Genomic DNA, 10000 nt, shown 5'->3' on the forward strand with positions numbered 1-10000 from the left:
CTCTCACGTGTACGTCTCTAAAGGCTGGAGCCAGACAAGCCTTCTCTTACTATTCTCCCGGTACCTGTCGTAACCTTATACGTGAAAAGTCCCCCAGCGGCAACAGCCGGGAACGACTCACAAAAGCGGCCGACCGCCTGGAACTCTAGGTCGGCTGCACGGGTCAAATTCAACCCCATTCGGACTTCCAGAGCTCAGCCGGCCACCAGGTCAACCTCGCTGAAAGCGCCAGAGGTTGACCTGGTGTCCGGGGACCGAATCGGACACCAGGTCAACCTCCGCTAAAGCGGCCGGGGTTGACCTGTTGTCCCTGCCGGACTTAGAAAATTTTTCTCTCCAGCCCGGGACCGGGGTTGACCTGTTGTCCCTGCCGGACTTAGAAATTTTTTCTCTCCCGCCTGGGACCGGGGTTGACCTGTTGTCCCTGCCGGACTTAGAAATTTTTTCTCTCCCGCCTGGGACCGGGGTTGACCTGTTGTCCCTGCCGGACTTAGAAATTTTTTCTCTCCAGCCTGGGACCGGGGTTGACCTGTTGTCCCTGCCGGACTTAGAAAATTTTTCTCTGCCGCCTGGGACCGGGGTTGACCTGTTGTCCCTGCCGGACTTAGAAAATTTTTCTCTGCCGCCTGGGACCGGGGTTGACCTGTTGTCCCTGCCGGACTTAGAAAATTTTTCTCTGCCGCCTGGGACCGGGGTTGACCTGTTGTCCCTGCCGGACTTAGAAAATTTTTCTCTCCCGCCTGGGACCGGGGTTGACCTGTTGTCCCTGCCGGACTTAGAAAATTTTTCTCTCCCGCCTGGGACCGGGGTTGACCTGTTGTCCCTGCCGGACTTAGAAATTTTTTCTCTGCCGCCTGGGACCGGGGTTGACCTGTTGTCCCTGCCGGACTTAGAAATTTTTTCTCTCCAGCCTGGGACCGGGGTTGACCTGTTGTCCCTGCCGGACTTAGAAATTTTTTCTCTCCCGCCCGGTACCGGGGTTGACCTGTTGTCCCTGCCGGACTTAGAAATTTTTTCTCTGCCGCCTGGGACCGGGGTTGACCTGTTGTCCCTGCCGGACTTAGAAAATTTTTCTCTCCCGCCTGGGACCGGGGTTGACCTGTTGTCCCTGCCGGACTTAGAAATTTTTTCTCTGCCGCCTGGGACCGGGGTTGACCTGTTGTCCCTGCCGGACTTAGAAAATTTTTCTCTCCCGCCTGGGACCGGGGTTGACCTGCTGTCCCTGCCGGACTTGGAAAATTTTTCTCTCCAGCCTGGGACCGGGGTTGACCTGTTGTCCCTGCCGGACTTAGAAATTTTTTCTCTCCCCGCCTGGGACCGGGGTTGACCTGCTGTCCCTGCCGGACTTGGAGCCCTAGGAGGGAATCGGCCACCAGGTCAACCTCCGCTGAAAGCGGCCACGGTTTACCTGGTGCCCGGGGAGCGAATCGGACACCAGGTCAACCTCTGCTAAAGCGACCGAGGTTGACCTGGTGCCCGGGGAGCGAATCTGACACCAGGTCAACCTCTGCTAAAGCGCCAGAGGTTGACCTGGTGCCCGGGGAGCGAATCGGACACCAGGTCAACCTCTGCTAAAGCGGCCGGGGTTGACCTGCTGTCCCTGCCGGACTTAGAAAATTTTTCTCTCCAGCCTGGGACCGGGGTTGACCTGTTGTCCCTGCCGGACTTAGAAAATTTTTCTCTCCCGCCTGGGACCGGGGTTGACCTGTTGTCCCTGCCGGACTTGGAGCCCGAGGAGGGGATCGGCCACCAGGTAAACCTCCGCTGAAAGCGGCCACGGTTTACCTGGTGCCCGGGGAGCGAATCGGACACCAGGTCAACCTCAGCTGAAGCGGCCGGGGTTGACCTGCTGTCCCTGCCGGACTTGGAAAATTTTTCTCTCCAGCCTGGGACCGGGGTTGACCTGTTGTCCCTGCCGGACTTAGAAATTTTTTCTCTCCCCGCCTGGGACCGGGGTTGACCTGCTGTCCCTGCCGGACTTGGAGCCCGAGGAGGGAATCGGCCACCAGGTCAACCTCCGCTGAAAGCGGCCACGGTTTACCTGGTGCCCGGGGAGCGAATCGGACACCAGGTCAACCTCTGCTAAAGCGACCGAGGTTGACCTGGTGCCCGGGGAGCGAATCTGACACCAGGTCAACCTCTGCTAAAGCGCCAGAGGTTGACCTGGTGCCCGGGGAGCGAATCGGACACCAGGTCAACCTCTGCTAAAGCGGCCGGGGTTGACCTGCTGTCCCTGCCGGACTTAGAAAATTTTTCTCTCCAGCCTGGGACCGGGGTTGACCTGTTGTCCCTGCCGGACTTAGAAAATTTTTCTCTGCCGCCTGGGACCGGGGTTGACCTGTTGTCCCTGCCGGACTTAGAAAATTTTTCTCTGCCGCCTGGGACCGGGGTTGACCTGTTGTCCCTGCCGGACTTAGAAAATTTTTCTCTCCCGCCTGGGACCGGGGTTGACCTGTTGTCCCTGCCGGACTTAGAAAATTTTTCTCTCCCGCCTGGGACCGGGGTTGACCTGTTGTCCCTGCCGGACTTAGAAATTTTTTCTCTGCCGCCTGGGACCGGGGTTGACCTGTTGTCCCTGCCGGACTTAGAAATTTTTTCTCTCCAGCCTGGGACCGGGGTTGACCTGTTGTCCCTGCCGGACTTAGAAATTTTTTCTCTCCCGCCCGGTACCGGGGTTGACCTGTTGTCCCTGCCGGACTTAGAAATTTTTTCTCTGCCGCCTGGGACCGGGGTTGACCTGTTGTCCCTGCCGGACTTAGAAAATTTTTCTCTCCCGCCTGGGACCGGGGTTGACCTGTTGTCCCTGCCGGACTTAGAAATTTTTTCTCTGCCGCCTGGGACCGGGGTTGACCTGTTGTCCCTGCCGGACTTAGAAAATTTTTCTCTCCCGCCTGGGACCGGGGTTGACCTGCTGTCCCTGCCGGACTTGGAAAATTTTTCTCTCCAGCCTGGGACCGGGGTTGACCTGTTGTCCCTGCCGGACTTGGAGCCCTAGGAGGGAATCGGCCACCAGGTCAACCTCCGCTGAAAGCGGCCACGGTTTACCTGGTGCCCGGGGAGCGAATCGGACACCAGGTCAACCTCTGCTAAAGCGACCGAGGTTGACCTGGTGCCCGGGGAGCGAATCTGACACCAGGTCAACCTCTGCTAAAGCGCCAGAGGTTGACCTGGTGCCCGGGGAGCGAATCGGACACCAGGTCAACCTCTGCTAAAGCGGCCGGGGTTGACCTGCTGTCCCTGCCGGACTTAGAAAATTTTTCTCTCCAGCCTGGGACCGGGGTTGACCTGTTGTCCCTGCCGGACTTAGAAAATTTTTCTCTCCCGCCTGGGACCGGGGTTGACCTGTTGTCCCTGCCGGACTTGGAGCCCGAGGAGGGGATCGGCCACCAGGTAAACCTCCGCTGAAAGCGGCCACGGTTTACCTGGTGCCCGGGGAGCGAATCGGACACCAGGTCAACCTCAGCTGAAGCGGCCGGGGTTGACCTGCTGTCCCTGCCGGACTTGGAAAATTTTTCTCTCCAGCCTGGGACCGGGGTTGACCTGTTGTCCCTGCCGGACTTAGAAATTTTTTCTCTCCCCGCCTGGGACCGGGGTTGACCTGCTGTCCCTGCCGGACTTGGAGCCCGAGGAGGGAATCGGCCACCAGGTCAACCTCCGCTGAAAGCGGCCACGGTTTACCTGGTGCCCGGGGAGCGAATCGGACACCAGGTCAACCTCTGCTAAAGCGACCGAGGTTGACCTGGTGCCCGGGGAGCGAATCTGACACCAGGTCAACCTCTGCTAAAGCGCCAGAGGTTGACCTGGTGCCCGGGGAGCGAATCGGACACCAGGTCAACCTCTGCTAAAGCGGCCGGGGTTGACCTGCTGTCCCTGCCGGACTTAGAAAATTTTTCTCTCCAGCCTGGGACCGGGGTTGACCTGCTGTCCCTGCCGGACTTAGAAAATTTTTCTCTGCCGCCTGGGACCGGGGTTGACCTGTTCTCCCTGCCGGACTTAGAAAATTTTTCTCTCCAGCCTGGGACCGGGGTTGACCTGTTGTCCCTGCCGGACTTAGAAATTTTTTCTCTGCCGCCTGGGACCGGGGTTGACCTGTTGTCCCTGCCGGACTTAGAAATTTTTTCTCTCCCGCCCGGTACCGGGGTTGACCTGTTGTCCCTGCCGGACTTAGAAATTTTTTCTCTGCCGCCTGGGACCGGGGTTGACCTGTTGTCCCTGCCGGACTTAGAAAATTTTTCTCTCCCGCCTGGGACCGGGGTTGACCTGTTGTCCCTGCCGGACTTAGAAATTTTTTCTCTGCCGCCTGGGACCGGGGTTGACCTGTTGTCCCTGCCGGACTTAGAAATTTTTTCTCTCCAGCCTGGGACCGGGGTTGACCTGTTGTCCCTGCCGGACTTAGAAAATTTTTCTCTCCAGCCCGGGACCGGGGTTGACCTGTTGTCCCTGCCGGACTTAGAAATTTTTTCTCTCCCGCCTGGGACCGGGGTTGACCTGTTGTCCCTGCCGGACTTAGAAATTTTTTCTCTGCCGCCTGGGACCGGGGTTGACCTGTTGTCCCTGCCGGACTTAGAAAATTTTTCTCTGCCGCCTGGGACCGGGGTTGACCTGTTGTCCCTGCCGGACTTAGAAAATTTTTCTCTCCCGCCTGGGACCGGGGTTGACCTGTTGTCCCTGCCGGACTTAGAAAATTTTTCTCTCCCGCCTGGGACCGGGGTTGACCTGTTGTCCCTGCCGGACTTAGAAATTTTTTCTCTGCCGCCTGGGACCGGGGTTGACCTGTTGTCCCTGCCGGACTTAGAAATTTTTTCTCTGCCGCCTGGGACCGGGGTTGACCTGTTGTCCCTGCCGGACTTAGAAATTTTTTCTCTGCCGCCTGGGACCGGGGTTGACCTGTTGTCCCTGCCGGACTTAGAAATTTTTTCTCTCCAGCCTGGGACCGGGGTTGACCTGTTGTCCCTGCCGGACTTAGAAATTTTTTCTCTCCCGCCCGGTACCGGGGTTGACCTGTTGTCCCTGCCGGACTTAGAAATTTTTTCTCTGCCGCCTGGGACCGGGGTTGACCTGTTGTCCCTGCCGGACTTAGAAAATTTTTCTCTCCCGCCTGGGACCGGGGTTGACCTGTTGTCCCTGCCGGACTTAGAAATTTTTTCTCTGCCGCCTGGGACCGGGGTTGACCTGTTGTCCCTGCCGGACTTAGAAAATTTTTCTCTCCCGCCTGGGACCGGGGTTGACCTGTTGTCCCTGCCGGACTTAGAAATTTTTTCTCTGCCGCCTGGGACCGGGGTTGACCTGTTGTCCCTGCCGGACTTAGAAATTTTTTCTCTCCAGCCTGGGACCGGGGTTGACCTGTTGTCCCTGCCGGACTTAGAAATTTTTTCTCTCCCGCCCGGTACCGGGGTTGACCTGTTGTCCCTGCCGGACTTAGAAATTTTTTCTCTGCCGCCTGGGACCGGGGTTGACCTGTTGTCCCTGCCGGACTTAGAAAATTTTTCTCTCCCGCTCGGAACCGGGGTTGACCTGTTGTCCCTGCCGGACTTAGAAAATTTTTCTCTCCCGCCTGGGACCGGGGTTGACCTGTTGTCCCTGCCGGACTTGGAGCCCGAGGAGGGGATCGGCCACCAGGTAAACCTCCGCTGAAAGCGGCCACGGTTTACCTGGTGCCCGGGGAGCGAATCGGACACCAGGTCAACCTCAGCTGAAGCGGCCGGGGTTGACCTGCTGTCCCTGCCGGACTTGGAAAATTTTTCTCTCCAGCCTGGGACCGGGGTTGACCTGTTGTCCCTGCCGGACTTAGAAATTTTTTCTCTCCCCGCCTGGGACCGGGGTTGACCTGTTGTCCCTGCCGGACTTAGAAATTTTTTCTCTCCCCGCCTGGGACCGGGGTTGACCTGTTGTCCCTGCCGGACTTGGAGCCCCAGGAGGGGATCGGCCACCAGGTCAACCTCCGCTGAAAGCGGCCACGGTTTACCTGGTGCCCGGGGAGCGAATCGGACACCAGGTCAACCTCTGCTAAAGCGACCGAGGTTGACCTGGTGCCCGGGGAGCGAATCTGACACCAGGTCAACCTCTGCTAAAGCGCCAGAGGTTGACCTGGTGCCCGGGGAGCGAATCGGACACCAGGTCAACCTCTGCTAAAGCGGCCGGGGTTGACCTGCTGTCCCTGCCGGACTTAGAAAATTTTTCTCTCCAGCCTGGGACCGGGGTTGACCTGTTGTCCCTGCCGGACTTAGAAATTTTTTCTCTCCCGCCTGGGACCGGGGTTGACCTGTTGTCCCTGCCGGACTTAGAAAATTTTTCTCTGCCGCCTGGGACCGGGGTTGACCTGTTGTCCCTGCCGGACTTGGAGCCCCAGGAGGGGATCGGCCACCAGGTCAACCTCCGCTGAAAGCGGCCACGGTTTACCTGGTGCCCGGGGAGCGAATCGGACACCAGGTCAACCTCAGCTGAAGCGGCCGGGGTTGACCTGCTGTCCCTGCCGGACTTGGAGCCCGAGGAGGGGATCGGCCACCAGGTCAACCTCCGCTGAAAGCGGCCACGGTTTACCTGGTGCCCGGGGAGCGAATCGGACACCAGGTCAACCTCTGCTAAAGCGGCCGGGGTTGACCTGCTGTCCGTGCCGGACTTGGAGCCCGAGGAGGGGATCGGCCACCAGGTCAACCTCCGCTGAAAGCGGCCACGGTTTACCTGGTGCCCGGGGACCGAATCGGACACCAGGTCAACCTCCGCTGAAGCGGCCGGGGTTGACCTGCTGTCCCTGCCGGACTTTGAAAATTTTTCTCTCCCCGCCCGGAACCGGGGTTGACCTGTTGTCCCTGCCGGACTTGGAAAATTTTTCTCTCCCGCTCGGAACCGGGGTTGACCTGTTGTCCCTGAAGGACTTAGAAATTTTTTCTCTCCCCGCCTGGGACCGGGGTTGACCTGCTGTCCCTGCCGGACTTGGAGCCCCAGGAGGGGATCGGCCACCAGGTCAACCTCCGCTGAAAGCGGCCACGGTTTACCTGGTGCCCGGGGACCGAATCGGACACCAGGTCAACCTCTGCTAAAGCGCCCGAGGTTGACCTGGTGCCCGGGGAGCGAATCGGACACCAGGTCAACCTCTGCTACGGCGGCCGGGGTTGACCTGCTGTCCCTGCCGGACTTAGAAAATTTTTCTCTCCCCGCCCGGAACCGGGGTTGACCTGTTGTCCCTGCCGGACTTGGAGCCCGAGGAGGGGATCGGCCACCAGGTCAACCTCCGCTGAAAGCGGCCACGGTTTACCTGGTGCCCGGGGAGCGAATCGGACACCAGGTCAACCTCTGCTAAAGCGGCCGGGGTTGACCTGCTGTCCCTGCCGGACTTGGAGCCCGAGGAGGGGATCGGCCACCAGGTCAACCTCCGCTGAAAGCGGCCACGGTTTACCTGGTGCCCGGGGAGCGAATCGGACACCAGGTCAACCTCTGCTAAAGCGGCCGGGGTTCACCTGCTGTCCCTGCCGGACTTGGAGCCCGAGGAGGGGATCGGCCACCAGGTCAACCTCCGCTGAAAGCGGCCACGGTTTACCTGGTGCCCGGGGAGCGAATCGGACACCAGGTCAACCTCTGCTAAGGCGCCCGAGGTTGACCTGGTGCCCGGGGAGCGAATCGGACACCAGGTCAACCTCTGCTACGGCGGCCGGGGTTGACCTGCTGTCCCTGCCGGACTTAGAAAATTTTTCTCTCCCCGCCCGGAACCGGGGTTGACCTGTTGTCCCTGCCGGACTTGGAGCCCGAGGAGGGGATCGGCCACCAGGTCAACCTCCGCTGAAAGCGGCCACGGTTTACCTGGTGCCCGGGGAGCGAATCGGACACCAGGTCAACCTCTGCTAAAGCGGCCGGGGTTGACCTGCTGTCCCTGCCGGACTTGGAGCCCGAGGAGGGGATCGGCCACCAGGTCAACCTCCGCTGAAAGCGGCCACGGTTTACCTGGTGCCCGGGGAGCGAATCGGACACCAGGTCAACCTCTGCTAAAGCGGCCGGGGTTCACCTGCTGTCCCTGCCGGACTTGGAGCCCGAGGAGGGGATCGGCCACCAGGTCAACCTCCGCTGAAAGCGGCCACGGTTTACCTGGTGCCCGGGGAGCGAATCGGACACCAGGTCAACCTCTGCTAAAGCGGCCGGGGTTGACCTGCTGTCCCTGCCGGACTTGGAGCCCGAGGAGGGGATCGGCCACCAGGTCAACCTCCGCTGAAAGCGGCCACGGTTTACCTGGTGCCCGGGGAGCGAATCGGACACCAGGTCAACCTCTGCTAAAGCGGCCGGGGTTCACCTGCTGTCCCTGCCGGACTTGGAGCCCGAGGAGGGGATCGGCCACCAGGTCAACCTCCGCTGAAAGCGGCCACGGTTTACCTGGTGCCCGGGGAGCGAATCGGACACCAGGTCAACCTCTGCTAAGGCGCCCGAGGTTGACCTGGTGCCCGGGGAGCGAATCGGACACCAGGTCAACCTCCGCTAAAGCGCCCGAGGTTGACCTGGTGCCCGGGGAGCGAATCGGACACCAGGTCAACCTCTGCTACGGCGGCCGGGGTTGACCTGCTGTCCCTGCCGGACTTGGAAAATTTCTCTCCCCGCCTCGGACCGGGGTTGACCTGCTGTCCCTACCGGACTTAGAACATTTTTCTCTCCCCGCCCCGGCCCGGGGGTTAACCTCGGGGCGCACAGCTTCCCGGGTCTGACGTGCACGTCCTGTCACCTCCCGGGCCCGGCGTCCTCGTCCTCCCTTCCCCTTGGGCCGGCTCGGAGGAAGTTTTCCCTCGGCCCGGCCTCCGGGTTAATTGTTTGGGCCCGGCTGACTGAGGCCAGGCTGCTGACGCTAAAGCCCGGGGAGGCGGGGGCCTACGGCCATACCGGACCGAATGCCCCCGATCTCGTCCGATCTCGGAAGGTAAACCGTCCCGGGCCTGGCTAGTACCTGGATGGGTGACCGCCTGGGAATCCCAGGTGCCGTAGGCAGCTTTTGGCCCCAGCGGGGGTAGAGCGGGGCGTGTGTCTGCCGTGCGGGAGCAGGGAAGCCGTGAGGCCAAGGCGGCGCGACGGTCCTGGGGGGCGCTGAGGCCTTTCCCTCTGCCTGCCTGCGTGTCGGGGGCGGGGGGGCGGGCGAGGAAGCTAAGGCCCTCACCCGGTGCGGTGCGATGGCTTGGGTCGGGTCGGGGAGAGGGAAGAAAGCGTGTGTGGAGCGTTGGTGGGGCAGGTGTGTGTGTGGGAGTGCTGGGTTGGGCAGGCCGTTGAGGCGGTGGCGGTGGTGGTGTTTTTGGTGGGAGTGAGTTGGGGTCAGGTGGGTGTGGGGTCCCCCCCGGGGGGTGGATGGTCTGAGGGTTAAGGCTTGGAACGTGCGTCTTGGGGGACCGTGGGTGGAGGTTGTTGAGAGCGGGGAAGGCCCTGGGTCCCGGTTGTGGACTATTAAGCCCGGTGGAGGGGGACCGTGGGTGGAGGTTGTTGAGAGCGGGGAAGGCCCTGGGTCTCGGTTGTGGACTATTAAGCCCGGTGGAGGGGGACCGTGGGTGGAGGTTGTTGAGAGCGGGGAAGGCCCTGGGTCCCGGTTGTGGACTATTAAGCCCGGTGGAGGGGGACCGTGGGTGGAGGTTGTTGAGAGCGGGGAAGGCCCTGGGTCCCGGTTGTGGACTATTAAGCCCGGTGGAGGGGGACCGTGGGTGGAGGTTGTTGAGAGCGGGGAAGGCCCTGGGTCTCGGTTGTGGACTATTAAGCCCGGTGGAGGTGTTGCGTACGGTGGATGTAAGGGGGAGGGCGTATGAAGTGACCGAGGAGTGGGCAAGGAAACGGGGGGAAAAATTTGGAGGCGAAGGCGGCCGAAAAAGGGTGCGGTTGACCTGGTGCCCGGGGAGCGAATGGGCCACCAGGTCAACCCCCGCTGAAAGCAGCGGAGGTTGACCTGGTGCCCGGGGAGCGAATGGGCCACCAGGTCAACCCCCGCTGAAAGCAGCGGAGGTTGACCTGGTGCCCGGGGAGGGAATCGGCCACCAGGTCAACC

At 61.0% G+C, this 10000-nt stretch overlaps 1 non-coding gene across 1 annotated transcript; it reads left to right on the top strand.

Moving 5' to 3' along the window:
* The first annotated feature begins 8845 nt into the window (after positions 1-8845).
* On the top strand, positions 8846-8964 carry LOC142006420 (5S ribosomal RNA). Its single transcript, XR_012643506.1, has one exon. It is a non-coding gene; the product is annotated as a 5S ribosomal RNA (ribosomal RNA).
* The last annotated feature ends 1036 nt before the right edge of the window (positions 8965-10000 follow it).

Source organism: Carettochelys insculpta, unplaced genomic scaffold (genome assembly GCF_033958435.1).
Source record: "Carettochelys insculpta isolate YL-2023 unplaced genomic scaffold, ASM3395843v1 scaffold_0058, whole genome shotgun sequence".
Classification (NCBI taxonomy): domain Eukaryota; kingdom Metazoa; phylum Chordata; order Testudines; family Carettochelyidae; genus Carettochelys; species Carettochelys insculpta.